General features: G+C 41.2%; 1 long non-coding RNA gene across 1 annotated transcript in view; it reads right to left on the reverse strand.

Annotated features, from left to right (window-relative positions):
• Window positions 1-6,643: 6,643 nt before the first annotated feature.
• The window catches only part of LOC306982424, a 224,035-nt gene continuing 213,196 nt past the window's right edge, over window positions 6,644-17,482 (reverse strand). Inside the window, exon 3 of the long non-coding RNA XR_013794201.1 lies at window positions 6,644-6,855. This is a non-coding gene — a long non-coding RNA (uncharacterized lncRNA). The remainder of the gene's footprint in view (window positions 6,856-17,482) is intronic.

Raw genomic sequence — 17,482 nt, forward strand, 5'->3', positions numbered from 1 at the left:
CTGAACAATAAAGAAGCATGAAATGAATTTGTGAAATAAAAGCGCAAAGATAATCACTGTACATGTTTTTGTTTTGCACCACTAAGTACGTGACGATTGTGTTTTGATCCAACAGAACCAGAACAAAGGCAGAATCATGTACAGTGTCAGACCTGCTGTGGTCGCATTATGAGCCTCAGAGCCACAGGTTTAACCCGTCAGACAAATGATCCTCCTGTAGCACCCGGAGCTCCTCCTGCTTCACTCAGTGCATGAACGACGTTCTCCTGCATCTTCTGTCTGGTCCTCACGGTCTTGAATCTTCTCTCCATCAAATGTCCACGTCCTGGGACAGAGTGTGAAATAAACAAGCAGTAGCTAAAGCAGACGAGCTAGTTAGCATCGTCATGCTACCTCCAGCAAAGTCTGTTTAGACGTGACTTCTGACTGAAGAAAGTCGTCAGAAAGGGAAGAGAATCCGGTGAATTTCAGAGCTACTAACTTGCTAATGCTAACTTGGCTAATGTAAACAAATGGGAAAACCAAACACATGAAACCATGGAGGATATTTGTGCACCCAGACAACCATGTATTTGGATCATGTGGATTTCTGAGGCCAAAAATCCAAAGAAGGGGGCGTGGCTTCACCGAGACGGAAAATAGAATCTTTAGAGAAACACAATTTTCCACTTTTTAGTCATTTTCTGGTGGAATATGAACTTATTTATCACATAATTAAAGACAAGTGTAAATCGGGCCCATATGGATATTTTCTCACAGCAGATTGTTCAGTAGAAGTGAAAAAAAAACGGCAGTTGTAGCTAGCGCTAGCTAACGTTAGCATTAGCCCGATGCTAACATGTAGCATCATGTTAGCATTCTCTTCTATTTATGTATTTATGGGCTGTTGAACCACTTTGCTCCTCCCCATGTCTTTGTATATTTATTTAGTATAGACTATATTCATAGTTTTTGAATAATTAGAGAAAGTTTAGATTTTTCTCCAAATCGTTTTCCCCTTGACCATATATGGGCGATTCCAGAGATGCCGTCTGTATCATGAGTGGATGAGCTGCACTTCTGACAGTGAATTGTAAGTTTCATTTGTCTTTTTTCCACATAAATGCGCAGTTTGCAAGTATTTATTTATGTTTTGTTTATGTTACGTGAAAACTTGAGAAGCTGTGTGAAACAAGCTGTGCTCAACGTGAGTCACAGTTTACAAGAAAACCATATGGAAAACGTGCAGAAGCCGTTCAGTCGCCTCACATTTTACTGAGAAAGACATGTTTTTCCACCCTTTCATTTTGTCCCGATTCCGCCGCCGGCGATGAGACAACTGAGAGAGAGAGTTTTTCAATTATTTTTGTATGATTACTACTATTGAGCTACGGCGACGAGGCAATTCCCTTTGTGGATCAATCGAGTCTGGAATTGCTGACGACACCGAGTACCACCTGAACCACCACTGCTGCCGGGACCACAGTGTTTCATGAGCGTCTTCGACCACATTAACGGAGCTCGACAGGTCTGTAGCTCAACGCGATGGATTATTGAGGATTTTTAAAGCCCCTAAATAGAGATATTGCTGAAGTCGTGTCCGTTCGGGCTCACTTCTCCGACTGACAAGACATCGATGCGATTTATTGAAATGCGCAGACAGTGTGTGTGGTTTGTACGTCAAAACAGGCTGGTCAGGATAAACTCTGATGGACGGGAGGGACCAGTACGACTCTAAGGAAGAGATACAGTATTGGAAAAAAAAACTCCAAGAAGAAAATTGACAAATGTTGGACTTTGTCATTATTTGGAGGAAAATCATCACCTTAGTTTATATATGTTGACAGAGAAGACATTTAACTTTGTGACAGTTTTTGTTTAATGTGGATTTTCCCAGGAGATGTTGATGATGAAGATGAAATGCAAGACAAACGATCCACATCTTGACAGTTACCATAGTTACCATCATGGAATACTTAAAGAGGGGGTATTCTGCTTTTTTCAGTCCCACAGCACCAGTCTATATCACACTACAACGATGACCAAACCTTCTGTTGGTCTGTAAATGCAATAAATTAGAATAACTGCCTTGTATAAAATGTCTCTCTCAAAATGTCTGTAGTGAATGTCTTGAAATAGGCCTCTGTCTCTTTAAGAACCTCTGAGCCTTTCCGACACGCCCCCTCCACACGCTGTCTGTGGCATCAGTGGGGAGGGGGTTCTGCTGAGGAGCAGTGGTTGGTTACTCGGCTGGTGACGAAAGCTCGGAGGCGTCTCCAGGAGGTGGGGGCGTTCCTAGGAGGACTCAGGCAAACCTATCCCTAAAATGGCCGCCATCAGAGTTTTTACAGATGACTCGAAAATACGTGAATGTGCCAAGGCAACACTTCAGGCATGTTTTTAATGAGGGAATGACATAATAACATGATGTAAAGCTTGAAGAAGTCAATTTTGCATAATACCCCCCCTTTAATGTGCAGACCTTTTGAGATTTTACTTAAAAGGGGCTAGATGCAAGTTCGCCATTTTATACTCACTACTGCCACCTCAGGTCATACGGGTAACAGCACCTTCTATAATTCAGACCTGAAGTAACACCATTTTTAGTGACAGTGCAGGATTTTAGAGGCAGTTGTGGTGAACAGGTCTGAGCTCATTCTACACATTAGAACATGGCTGGAACATGTCGGGGGAGGAAAATACATAATTTTTTAAACTCTGTATAGTCCCTTTAAGATACAAATGAGCGAATAAAAGCTTCCTCTGAGCTAATGCTGCTCTAATTTGCATTCTAGTGGTGTCCCACTTCTTAGGGGACAATCTTCACCTGCACTTCCCTCATTGAGAAGACTTTACTGTGGAGGGAAGTGTCCTCAGAGCAAGTGAGAGGACTGGGACTTCCTTTAGTGCTGCCTCTGGACAAACAGCATCAGAACTTGGTCTCTAAAGATGTTTTTTGTCTTTCTATACCTGCTTTCGATACTTTGTCGATACCAGTAATACCTAAAGGTTTCTATCAACACCATACTGCTATTGTTTAAAGCAGTGGTTCTCAACCTTTTGGAGCCACGACCCCCATTAAAACAGTTAAAGGGGTTCGTGACCCCCCGCCCGGGTCACACCGTGAGAAATCGGAACATTAGCCAACATAATTCTTCAAAACAAATAAAAAAACAAATGGCTAAAATAAAATGAATCAAATTACAAACATATAATGGCACTCTGGTGAAATAGCACACACATGCGACAATAAAATATTAATATATACGCTAAAAAAAGTATGTATATTTTATCTACATGATTTGGCAACCCCCCCAAATTTGTCTCGCGACCCCCTTGGTTGAGAACCACTGGTTTAAAGGAACAGGCCACCGTTTTTTCCATACTGAGATATGTTCTTACCTGAGCTTAGACGAGTTGATACGTACCAGTCTGGAAGAGCGCGGTCGCTTCCAACTTCATCCCTGTTTGGAGCCATAGGAATACATTGGGAGAGGCCAAATGCTAACAACATCTTTGGTATTTTTGCGTATCTGAAGGCACGCACAAAGACCACACAGGTACGCATCAACTCGTCTAAGCTCAGGTAAGAACATATTTCAGTATGGGAAAAAACGTGGCCTGTTCCTTCAACGGTCCCCAACCCGACCTCGGGCTCCTGCAGCTGGTCAGGTCCAGGTTCAGCGACACCATGAGCCCAAAGATCAGACCTGAACATCCTGAAAGACCAGGTTATTTCACACATGGATTTCTTCTTCCCTGATGGCACGGGGCACGTTCCACAGAGTTAACTTAACCCCACTGAGAATCTTTGGGATGTGCTGGAGAAGGCTTTATGAAATGAAAAATGAAATGTGCCCCGTTTGTCAGGAACAGTGTCCTAATACTCGAGGAAAAGCTGCAAACCAAATCGACTCTTTCGTGAGACCGTGCACCAGCTGTGGTCCGGGCGCCGCCGTTTGAGGAGCTCTGATTGGATAAACCAGCCGGGGGGGCGCCGGGCCGGTTTTTCAGAGCTGTGTGTTTTTCCGCTTTGATTCACTATTGATTTCAGATGGACGGGCCCGTCAGAGGAAAGCGGCTCCGCGGATTCGGTCGTTTACAACACGGGATAAAGGAGAGCGCATTAAATAACCCGTCTGAGCGGTTAGACCCACTGCGAGCGGGACGAGAGGGTCGCGGGGGCGGGATTAATGACTTTATACGCCGCTCTGCTCCTTTCACAATGAGTATCTTGGTAGAAGAAAATGTGGAGGACGACTTTAATTATATTGCCAAAATGTCACGGACAAACTGTCTGAAATTATGCTTTTGTGCATTTAAAACTACAAGTAGAAGACATATGTGCAGACTTAGGTTAACCCCTTAACTCCCACCTGAACCGAGCACATTTTCTCCAGTTTGGCTTTACCCCAGTCCAAACGCTTCTGGAAGAAAGGTGTGAAAAGAGCAACAAAACTGAGACGAAAACAATGATGGAAATGTGACAAAAAAGCTCCTGGTTCTGTAGTGGTTCTGGTTCTGTAGGCTCCTGTAGGCTCCTGGTTCTGTGGGCTCCTGGTTCTGTTGGCTCCTGTAGGCTCCTGGTTCTGTAGGCTCCTGTAGGCTCCTGGTTCTGTAGGCTCCTGGTTCTGTAGGCTCCTGGTTCTGTAGGCTCCTGGTTCTGTAGGCTCCTGCAGGCTCCTGGTTCTGTAGGCTCCTGCAGGCTCCTGGTTCTGTAGGCTCCTGGTTCTGTAGGCTCCTGCAGGCTCCTGGTTCTGTAGGCTCCTGGTTCTGTAGGCTCCTGGTTCTGTAGGCTCCTGGTTCTGTAGGCTCCTGTAGGCTCCTGGTTCTGTAGGCTCCTGCAGGCTCCTGGTTCTGTAGGCTCCTGGTTCTGTAGGCTCCTGTAGGCTCCTGGTTCTGTAGGCTCCTGGTTCTGTAGTGGTTCTGTAGGCTCCTGGTTCTGTAGGCTCCTGTAGGCTCCTGGTTCTGTAGGCTCCTGTAGGCTCCTGGTTCTGTAGGCTCCTGGTTCTGTAGTGGTTCTGTAGGCTCCTGGTTCTGTAGGCTCCTGGTTCTGTAGGCTCCTGGTTCTGTAGGCTCCTGGTTCTGTAGTGGTTCTGTAGGCTCCTGTAGGCTCCTGGGTCTGTAGGCTCCTGGTTCTGTAGGCTCCTGTAGGCTCCTGGTTCTGTAGGCTCCTGGTTCTGTAGGCTCCTGGTTCTGTAGGCTCCTGTAGGCTCCTGGTTCTGTAGTGGTTCTGTAGGCTCCTGTAGGCTCCTGGGTCTGTAGGCTCCTGGTTCTGTAGGCTCCTGGTTCTGTAGGCTCCTGTAGGCTCCTGGTTCTGTAGTGGTTCTGTAGGCTCCTGTAGGCTCCTGGGTCTGTAGGCTCCTGGTTCTGTAGGCTCCTGGTTCTGTAGGCTCCTGTAGGCTCCTGGTTCTGTAGGCTCCTGGTTCTGTAGGCTCCTGTAGGCTCCTGGTTCTGTAGGCTCCTGGTTCTGTAGGCTCCTGGTTCTGTAGGCTCCTGGTTCTGTAGGCTCCTGTAGGCTCCTGGTTCTGTAGTGGTTCTGTAGGCTCCTGTAGGCTCCTGGGTCTGTAGGCTCCTGGTTCTGTAGTGGTTCTGTAGGCTCCTGGTTCTGTAGTGGTTCTGTAGGCTCCTGGTTCTGTAGTGGTTCTGTAGGCTCCTGGTTCTGTAGGCTCCTGGTTCTGTAGTGGTTCTGTAGGCTCCTGGTTCTGTAGGCTCCTGGTTCTGTAGTGGTTCTGTAGGCTCCTGGTTCTATAGGCTCCTGGGTCTGTAGTGGTTCTGGTTCTGTAGTGGTTCTGGGCCTTCGCTCGCGATCATCAAGAGCACCTGGCCTGTGTAAAACAAACAGGGCGCATAAGAACTTGTTGGTCTAAGGCTAAGGCTAGATATTAGGCAAATCAATTAATTCCAGTGTACACATTAGTGATGCGCGGGTCAGGGTTTTTTTCAACCCGCGGGTCCCGCATTTGGAGCAGGTTCTAACCCGACCCGGCCCGCCCCGCAACGTTGTTCTATTTTTACAGCCCGCCCCGCCCCGCACCCGCACCCGCAACCATTAAAAATTACGCGTTACAACTATGATCCGTATGAACAGCACCGGCGTGTCAGCCCCTCGCGCGCGCGCGCGCTCTCTCTCTCTCCCTCCGAAGAGCGCTGGGCAAGAGGGAGAGAGGAAGAGAGCAGAGGTCGGCCTAACGCGAAGTCACACACAGTCGCACATACGGTGGAGAATAGGAAACATGAGCTCCACAAAAGCGTTCTCTGGATCACAAGCTGCAAAACGCTGCTTGTTTTATGAAAATCCGACGTATATTTACGCTAAAAACCTGCTGTAAAGACGACGGAATAAGTTGTGAATGAATTCAATGAATGCGCGTACGGAGGCATAGAGTGCCCGCGACCGGCATTTTTTGACCCGCCCCAACCCGCCCCGCGATCGAAGGAGAATTTCACGACCCGACCCGACCCGAACCGCGGGCAGACCGCGGGGCCCGCGGTGGAACCCGCAACCCGCGCATCACTAGTACACATTATTCAAAATGTCAGGAAATCGCAATATTAGTGTAATCAAATCAAGAATAACCCTGGTTAAATTTCATAAAGCATATTCAAAACATCCCCTCCTGGAACCGCCACCTTAACATGGTGGAGGGGTTTGAGCGCCCGAATGATCCTGGAGCTCTGTTGTCGGGGGTTTCGTGCCCCTGTAGGGTCTCCCAGGGCAAACAGGTCCTAAGTGACGGGTCAGGCAAAGAGCGGTTCAGAAGCTCCTTATGAGAGACCAACAGGCCCGGTTAGAACCATGAGACCGTTCTTCTGAGGACCCACCACCTGCAGGAGGAGCCATAAGGGGCTGGTGCAATGTGATTTGGGCATTTCCTACAGCTGCCCCCAAAAACGGAAACGGAAAAGTGGAAGAAAATGGATGGATGGATGGATGCATGGATATTCAAAACATCATCCAATTCAGAACCGAATTTAAGAAACAACAAAAAAGAAAATGCTAAAGCTAATGCTAATGCTAACATTAGGATTTCAAATACATGAATGGGCACAAACCAGGTTGAGGCCTTAACTATATGGTTAGCATATTAGCATGTTTGCGGCTAATGCTAAGCCTCATGGCACACAAACACATTGAACAATCCAACTCACCAATTCCATGTTTTCCCAAAGTCACCAGATGACTTTTTTTGAGCCCCTGCCCCTCGGTAGGTCTCTGCACGGCCCTGGTCTGCACTAAAGTCTGGTTTGCTGCCTGTGTTTAGAAAGATCAGGCCCAGAGAGTGTGACCAGGACTTCTCAGAGGAGGAGCAACACCATTAGTTGGTTTTAAAAGTTGGTAAAGGTTGGCACAAGTGACCAGAAAGTAAGATTAAACCAGAATGTATCCACTGTTACGGGAAAATAACCCTCATGCACACTCTGCAGCCTATATGTAATGTATATGTATATGATGTATTAAACCCTGAACCGAGCACATTTTCTCCAGTTTGGCTTTACCCCAATCCAAAAGCTTCTGGAGATGGGAGAAAAAATTACAAAAAAATTACAAAAAATGTGACAAAAAAATGACAAAAAATGTGACAAAAAAGTGAGAAAAAATAACAAAAAAATGACAAAAATGTGACAAAAAATAATTAAAAATGTGCAGAAAAAATGAAAAAAATGTGACAAAAAATAACAAAAAAATGACCAAAATTGACAAAAAATGTGACGAAAAAATGAAAAAAATGTGACAAAAAATAACAAAAAATGTGACCAAAAAATGACTAAAATGTGATGAAAAAATGACTAAAATGTGATGAAAAAATGACAAAAATGTGACAAAAATGTGACAAAAAAATGACAAAAAATGTGACAAAAAATAACAAAAAATGTGACAAAAAAATGACAAAAATGTGAGAAAAAATTACAAAAAAATTACAAAAAATGTGACAAAAATGTGACAAAAAAATGCCAAAAAATGTGACAAAAAAGTGAGAAAAAATGACAAAAATGTGACGAAAAAATGACAAAAATGTGATGAAAAAATGACAAAAATGTGACAAAAATGTGACAAAAATGTGACAAAAATGTGACAAAAAATAACAAAAAATGTGACGAAAAAATGACAAAAATGTGATGAAAAAATGACTAAAATGTGATGAAAAAAGGACAAAAATGTGACAAAAATGTGACAAAAAAATAACAAAAAATGTGACGAAAAAATGACAAAAATGTGATGAAAAAATGACAAAAATGTGATGAAAAAATGACTAAAATGTGACAAAAATGTGACAAAAAAATGACAAAAAATGTGACAAAAAAATGTCAAAAAATTGATTTAAAAAAATGACAAAAAACGTACAAAATGAGTTGAATACCCCCCCCCCCCCCAAAAAAAAAGATGGAAAAAAATCTAATGACATGAAGAAAAAGCTCCATTTAGATGAGTTTTGCAGATCTTCGCTTTCAAACGAGGCGTTACACTGACCTACAGGATTTGGGCAAAGCTGAACTGGAGAAAATGCTCTCGGTTCAGGCGGGAGTTAAGAGGTTAAACGGTTTAAACCTCTTCTCGCTGCATGATTGTTGCCTTGTCGAATCCAAACCCTCAGAAGCGCTCATCTCCCTGTTAGCGCTTTTGTCAAACACGGTTCAAAACACTCCCCGCCTGTGATAGATGGAGAGTGGATGAGCTTTGTAGTTTCTCCCCCTCCCTCCCTCCTCCCTCCTCCTCCTCCTCCTATCTTTGTCTCTCGGCTTCGATCGCTTTAAAACAGTCAACAGCCCATTGACAGTGTGTCGGGGGGGGGGCCCGTCGGCCAATCACGGCGCAGCGTGCGATCCGTCTTATCAGCGCCGCGGGCTCTATCTGGCACTCCGAGGCAGGAAGTGCAGGTTAAAAAGCCGCGGCTCATATTTCCTGCGTCTGTCGCACCGATCGATACCAATCTTGTCTCGACTTTAAACGGCTTCATAGACACGGCCCCGAGGAGAGAGAGACGGGGAGAGACGGAACAGAGGGGGGGGGGGAGCGCTTCGTACGCTTTATCTGGTATCCGCTATCGGCAATGAAATCTACTCTCGGCGCGATCGGAGAGTCGAGAACACGGAGCCGGGACTGGGTTTGTGGCGGGTTCTGGAAATGGTTTTCGTTCACAACCAAGGCCAAAGACGGGGATCAAGTCTTTGACCTATTCTGTTAAAGAGGGGGTGTTCTGCTTTTTTCAATCACACAGCACCAGTCTATATCACACTACAATGATGACCAAACCTTCTGTTGGTCTGTAAATGCAGTAAATTAGAATAACTGCCTTGTATAAAATGTCTCTCTCAAAATGGCTGTAGTGAATGTCTTGAAATAGGCCCTTTTTTATCACTTTTTTGTCGGATTTTTGTCACTTTTTTGTCGCATTTTTTTGCATTTTTGTTGCATTTTTGTTGCTTTTTTGTCGCATTTTTTGTCGCATTTTTGTTGCTTTTTTGTCACTTTGTCATTTTTTTATAATTTTTTTTGTCACATTTTTGTTGCTTTTTTGTTGCATTTTTTTGCATTTTTGTTGCATTTTTGTCACTTTTTTGTCACATTTTTTATCACTTTTTTGTCACATTTTTGTCGCATTTTTTTGCATTTTTGTTGCATTTTTGTCACTTTTTTGTCACATTTTTGTCACTTTTTTGTCATTTTTTTGTTGCATTTTTGTTGCATTTTTGTTGCTTTTTTGTCACATTTTTTATCACTTTTTTGTCACATTTTTGTCGCATTTTTTGCATTTTTGTTGCATTTTTGTCACTTTTTTGTCACATTTTTGTCATTTTTTTGTCGCATTTTTGTCGCATTTTTTTGCATTTTTGTTGCATTTTTGTCCAGTTTTTGTCACATTTTTTATCACTTTTTTGTCACATTTTTTGTCGCATTTTTGTCGCATTTTTGTTGCATTTTTGTTGCATTTTTGTCACTTTTTTGTCACTTTTTTGTCGCATTTTTTGTCGCATTTTTGTCACATTTTTTATCACTTTTTTTGTCACATTTTTTATCACTTTTTTTGTCACATTTTTGTTGCTTTTTTGTCACATTTTTTATCACTTTTTTGTCACATTTTTGTTGCTTTTTTGTCGCATTTTTGTTGCATTTTTTTGCATTTTTGTCACTTTTGTGTCTGTCTCTTTAAGAACCTCTGACTCTTTCCGACACGCCCCCTCCACACGCTGTCTGTGGCATCAGTGGGGAGGGGGTTCTGCTGAGGAGCAGTGGTTGGTTACTCGGCTGGAGGCGTCTCCAGGAGGTGGGGGCGTTCCTAGGAGGACTCAGGCAAACCTATCCCTAAAATGGCCGCCATCAGAGTTTTTACAGATTACTCAGAAATACGTGAATGTGCCAAGGCAACACTTCAGGCATGTTTTTAATGAGGGAGTGACATAATAACATGATGTAAAGCTTGAAAAAGTCCATTTTGCATAATACCCCCCCTCCCACCTGAACGGAACTCATTTTATCCAGTTTGGCTTTACCCTAATCAAAAAGCTTCTTCGGAAAAAAGCACCAAAACAGCCACAAAATATGAAAAGAAAACAAGGATGTAAATGCAACAAAAATGCAACAAAAAATCAAGAAAAATGTGACAAAAATTCAAACAAAAAATGACAAAAATTAAACAAAAATGTGACAAAAATTAAACAAAAAGTGACAAAAATTCAACCAAAAAGTGACAAAAATTCAACCAAAAAGTGACAAAAATTCAACAAAAAGTGACAAAAATTCAACCAAAAAATGACAAAAATTCAACAAAAATGTGACAAAAATTCAACAAAAAGTGACAAAAATTCAACCAAAAAATGACAAAAATTCAACAAAAATATGACAAACATTCAACAAAAAAATGACAAAAATTCAACAAAAAATGTGACCAAAATGAGGCATTACACAGGCCTATATAACAGCCAAAGAGGACAGAATGCATTTGGTTTAGGCAGGTGGTAAGAGGTTAATCTCCACATTTTTAAACTTTAAACCCTTTAAAGTCATGACATATTCATCATCAGGGCCAGTTACAGTGACCATCCTTATTACTTTGGACATTTTTTCTTTGTACAAACAATACAATGGCTCCAAACAAAGGCAAAATTTTAATTATTTTTGCACATTTTGTCAAAATCTCGTCTGGTTCCCGTGGCCTCGCAGCCCACTCCTACCTCAGCGTGATACAAAGGAGGCCATTTATCTAAACAGCTGCAAAACAGGATCTGGTTATTTGGAGCATCTGATGAAGCACTTGAAAAAGCCTGTATTACAATAACAGAGGCTCAGTGATGATGTGTACATGAGAGGATGTTGCCTGAGTGAAGCGTGTGTAGAGACTCTGCAGCTGAAGCACAAACACAGAGCCCAGTCACGACGACTGCCCCTCGGGAAGGATGACAGAAGCCCAGCTGCACGTCTGCAACAAAGGAGCCTCGACCTCCACTGTACAGCCGAGCAGCCGGTTCAACCTCTTCACCCCCGCCTGAACCGAGAGCATTTTCTCCAGTTCAGCTTTACCCCAAATCCTGTAGGCCAGTGTAACGCCTCATTTGAAAGACCTACAAAACTAAATTGATCTTTTTCCTCACATCATCAGATTTTTTTTCATCACTTTTTTTGTTGGGCAGTCGTCTCTTTTTTGTCAAATTCTCATCACTTTTTTGTCACTTTTTTGTAAATTTTTCATCCATTTTTTCTCCGTTTTTCGTCAATTTTTTGTCCATTTTTTTGTTCATTTTTTGTCTCTTTTCCGTACATTTTTTCTCCATTTTTCGTCCAATTTTTCTCCGTTTTTCGTCCAATTTCTGTCCAATTTTTGTCCATTTTTGTCAATTTTTTTGTAAATTTTTTTTTACATTTTTTGTCACTTTTTCGTCCATTTTTGCTCAATTTTTTGTCAATTTTTTCTCTGTTTTTTGTCAATTTTTTGTCCATTTTTTCTCCATTTTTTCTCAATTTTCTTTTTTTTTGTCAAATTCTCATCACTTTTTTGTCGATTTTTTGTAAATTTTTCATCCATTTTTTCTCATTTTTTCGTCAACTTTTTCTCTGTTTTTCATCAAATTTTTGTCCATTTTTGTCATTTTTTTGTAAATTTTTTGTACATTTTTTGTCACTTTTTCGTCCATTTTCTCCTCAGTTTTTCATCCATTTTTCGTACATTTTTTCTCAATTTTTCGTCAAATTTTTCGCAGTTTTTCGTCAATTTATTGTCAATTTTTGTCAATTTTTGAATTTTTTTTTTTTACATTTTTTGTCACTTTTTCGTCCATTTTTGCTCAATTTTTGGTCAATTTTTTTCTCACTTTTGTCCATTTTTTGTCAATTTTTTGTAATTTTTTTGTAAATTTATTGTAATTTTTTTGTAAATTTATTGTGACTTTTTCGTCCATTTTTTCTCAAATTTTTGTCAATTTTTTCTCACTTTTGTCCATTTTTTGTCAATTTTTCGTCCATTTTTTCTCACATTTCTCACATTTTCATCCTTGTTTTTGTCTCAGTTTTGTCGCTATTTTCACACCTTTTTTCCAGAAGCTTTTGGATTGGAGTAAAGCTGGAGAAAATGTGCTCGGTTCAGGTGGGAGTCAAGGGGTTAAAGGCGACAGTGGTGCAGGCGGTAGAGCGGGTCGTCTCATGATCAGGAGGTCGGGAGGTCGAATTAGGGATGGGCGATACCACATTTTTTGGAATCGATACGATGCCGATACATTTGGGGTCATTTTTGTCGATACAGATACTGGTCATTTCATATGGGTGAATGTATTTCAATCAATATACATTTCTAAAACTGGCTATTTTATGTAATTAACTGGTCAATTAAAATGATATTACTTTAACTGGTTAATTAAACAACACTAATGTGAAACTTAAATGACAAACAGAACCTAAAACAGAATTATCAGCCTGGCTCAGTTCAATCCTTTGCTGTTGTGACTGTTTTGGCTCAGAACAAAGAAATAAATCATCATTTTATTAGTAAATTAGTATCGATACTTTTTGCCCAATATCGATACTTATAGGTGTCGATCCGCCCATCCCATGAGCAACCTCGCTTCTCTCAGTCTGCCCCAGGGGAAGCTGTGGCTACAAATGTGACTGAAAAAGTGACAAAAATGGCGATTAAAAAAAAAGAGGAAAACACATCCAAAACACTTCCAAAATGTGACAAAAACACGACTAAAGAGCGATGAAAAAGCGAGAAAAAAAATCTACAAAAAGAGCCGAGAGAGAGCGACAACAATGTGGTGAAAAAGTGACCAAAAACACTTTAAAAATGCGATTAAAAAAAAAGTTAGGATCAGTTTTGAAGGTCTTGGCTTTCAAATTTGTGGGGAAGCTGGCCACGAGTGATCGAAATGGGCCGGCAGACTTCAATTCTTCAGACAACAAGAACTTCTGAGCGACAAACACGGTGATGGAGGAGGAGAGGATGGAACACACATTGATGGAGGAGGTGAGGATGGACTCGATGATGGAGGAGGTGAGGATGGACTCACACGGTGATGGAGGAGGTGAGGATGGACCACACGGTGATGGAGGAGGTGAGGATGGACCACACTGTGATGGAGGAGGAGAGGATGGAACACACATTGATGGAGGAGGAGAGGATGGACTCAATGATGGCGGAGTAGATCTGCACCAGCATCTTGGTCGGCAGCTTAAGTCTCCTCAGCTGCCGCAGGAAGAACATCCTCCACTGGGCCTTCTTGATGAGGGAGCTGATGTTCGGCTCCCATTTGAGGTCCTGGGTAGTGGTGGTGCCCAAGAAACGGAAGGAATCCACAATGGAGATGGGGTTGGGAGAGTCTGTCAGGGCGAGGGGGGACGTCCACGATCATCTCCTCTGTCTTCTGGGCGCTCATGCAGCCCCTGAGTGGGGGGGCCCAGCAGGAAAGGTCACACACTACAAACACCCCTGGAGGAAACCTTCTCACACACTCACTCCACAGGAAGGCCCCGTCCAGGATCAAACCCAATGAAGATAACGGTCCTTCTGAAGGACAAAAACACACACACAGGTTTCATGAGCACCATTTTCTATCTCTGTAGAAGGACCTGCTCAAACACACTTCCTTCTAAACTCCAGGTGTGGTTTTCTGGATTAAAAACAATGTGAGCCGGAGCGTCTCTTCGCTAAAACGTCCTCTCTGCAGCTCATTGGTTTGGAACAGCATCGCATTTTTCAAACAAATCCACAGCAGCTAATCATTACTGATGTGCCTTCACCCGCTAATGGATAACCACATTATTTTTTTAACCGCACGATATATATCAGCTATGAAATCTGAGCCGAGCGAACGTCTAATCCGGTTTGTACTTCCGCCATTACCAGCAAACTCCGGCACGCCGCCCGTCCAAACGCACACGTCAGGCCTGACCCGGTCGCTGACATGTTATAACCGATGTTGATTCAAACGCCTCCGGGCGCGGCAGGCGTAGTGCGCTAATGCAGGACGTCCGAGCCTGTTAGAGCCGTACGAACCGTCTCAGGGAGGGGCCTCCTGGTGGGTCCCAGAGTCAGGACTAAACACGGTGAGGCTGTGTTTCAGTTTCATGCAGCTGGAACAGTCTTCATGAGGATGTGAGACAGGCCTCAACTCTGACAATGTTCAAATCCAGGCTGAGAACGGTTCTTTTTGCCCGTGAGTATGACTGAAAGTATTTTATCTGCACTCTGGCCTTTTACTGTAATTGATTATTTGTTTATGTTGATCCAGAGGAGAAGGAGTAAGTAATTTTGTGTGAGCAAGTAAAAATAGTGCTCAAGACAGAGCGACAGAGCAGACTTAACCTCTTAACTCCCACCTGAACGGATCCCATTTTCTCCAGTTTGGTTTTACCCTAATCAAAAAGCTTCTTGGGAAAAAAGCACCAAAACAGCCACAAAAAATGAGAAGAAAACAAGGATGTAAACGCGACAGAAATGTGACAAAAATTCAACAAAAATGTGACAAAAATTCAACAAAAATTCAACAAAAATTCAACAAAAATTCAACAAAAATTCAACAAAAATTCAACAAAAATGTGATAAAAATTCAACAAAAATGTGACAAAAATTCAACAAAAATGTGACAAAAATTCAACAAAAAAATGACAAAAACTCAACAAAAATGTGACAAAAATTCAACAAAAAATGACAAAAATTCAACAAAAATTCAACAAAAATTCAACAAAAATTCAACAAAAATGTGATAAAAATTCAACAAAAATGTGACAAAAATTCAACAAAAATGTGACAAAAATTCAACAAAAAAATGACAAAAATTCTACAAAAATTCAACAAAAATGTGACAAAAACTCAACAAAAAAATGACAAAAATTCAACAAAAATGTGGCAAAAACTCAACAAAAAATGACAAAAATTCAACTAAAATTCAACTAAAATTCAACTAAAATTCAACAAAAATGTGACAAAAATTCAACAAAAAAATGACAAAAATTCTACAAAAATTCATCAAAAATGTGACAAAAATTCAACAAAAATGTGACAAAAACTCAACAAAAATGTGACAAAAATTCAACAAAAACTCAACAAAAATGTGACAAAAACTGAACAAAAATGTGACAAAAATTCAACAAAAACTCAACAAAAATGTGACAAAAACTCAACAAAAATATGACTAAAACTCAACAAAAATTCAACAAAAATGTGACAAAAACTCAACAAAAATGTGACAAAAATGAAAAAAAAAGAAAGAAAAAAAAACTAAAAAAGGTGACACAACACAGCAACAACGCGAGGAAAAACATCAGTTTTGTGGGTCTTAGCTTTCAAATGAGGTGTTACACAGGCCTATATAACAGCAAGAGGACAGAATGCATTTGGTTTAGGCGGGTGGTAAGAGGTTAAAATAGTTCTCAAGACAGAGCGAATCCAAACAAGACTTAAATAACTGAAAGTATTGTATCTACACTCTTGCCTCTTACTGTAATCGATTAATGTTATGTTGACGTTTTTATTGATTGTATTTGTCTTTCTTATATTTTATTCTGCTTTAACTGTGAAGCCCTTTGAATTGCCTTGTGTATGAATCGTGCTCTACAAATAAACTTGCCTCGCCTGATTCCTGCGATCTTCATCTCTCAGCCTCTTCGACCCTCAGAGGGAAAAGCGGAAACGCCCCAAACTGACAAACCGATCGACTCTCGGCGACTCCGAAGGAAATATCGTCTCATCTTGATTTGGAGGGGGGGGGTTGAGGGGGGTTTGGGGCACCAGAGACGCTAAATGTGTGCCCAGAAGGGACTCGGAGTCACAACAAAAAGACGTGAAGAGACAGGCGAACCCCAGCGCGACATTAAATATGAACGCGGCCCGGGGAAATTAGCCGAACGCACGCCAAGAGGAGAGCGGCCAAGTATTGACTTAATGTAATGTGATGTAACGGCTCGTCTTCAACGCCGTTTAGAGTCTGCGTCTGCGGCGAGGTTTGTTTCAGAGCGGGGTAAGAAGGACTGCAATGTTTGACCGTTTTAAGTTCATTTCAGCAGATGATGTTTATTTAAGGCCAACATCGTTTAAGGTGAAAGTATTGATTTTTCACACAGGTCCTGGGTGATGGTGGTGCCCAGGAAACAGAACGATCCACAATGGAGATGGGGGTGGGAGAGTCTGTCAGGGCGAAGGGGGGGACGGTGGGGCTGTGTCTTTCCTGAAGTGAAGAAAATGTGACAAAATTTCAACAAAAATGTGACAAAAACTCAACAAAAATGTGACAAAAATTCAACAAAAATTCAACAAAAATTCAACAAAAATGTGACAATAACTCAACAAAAATGTGACAAAAATTCAACAAAAATGTAACAAAAATTCAACAAAAATGTGACAAAAATTCAACAAAAATGTGACAAAAATTCAACAAAAATGTGACAAAAATTCAACAAAAATGTAACAAAAATTCAACAAAAATTCAACAAAAATGTGACAAAAATTCAACAAAAATGTGACAAAAATTCAACAAAAATGTGACAAAAATTCAACAAAAATTCAACAATACTGTAACAAAAATTCAACAAAAATGTGACAAAAATGTGACAAAATTTCAACAAAAATGTGACAAAAATTCAACAAAAATGTGACAAAAACTGAACAAAAATGTGACAAAAATTCAACAAAAAAATGACAAAAATTCAACAAAAATTCAACAAAAATTCAACAAAAATTCAACAAAAACTCAACAAAAACTCAACAAAAACTCAACAAAAACTCAACAAAAATGTGACAAAAATGTAAGGTGAAAGTATTGATTTTTCACACAGCGGTCGATGTGGAGATTATTTAATTCTTTTCTCCCTTAACGTCTTGGTTTTGAGGTCGGAGAATAAAAATGACTGAGCTTACCCCGTACGAGGCCGCCGTGTGATTCACCACTTTAGCTTCGAGAGACTTCAAGCTTCCCAGTCTTTCTTCTGAGGGATTTTTTAAATATCGGTTCTCATATATCTAATTAATTTTTCACTTATGATTAGCTTATTCAAAAACTAAACAAGATCCAAAAT

This window comes from Gobius niger (genome assembly GCF_951799975.1).
Source record: "Gobius niger genome assembly, chromosome: 24".
Classification (NCBI taxonomy): domain Eukaryota; kingdom Metazoa; phylum Chordata; class Actinopteri; order Gobiiformes; family Gobiidae; genus Gobius; species Gobius niger.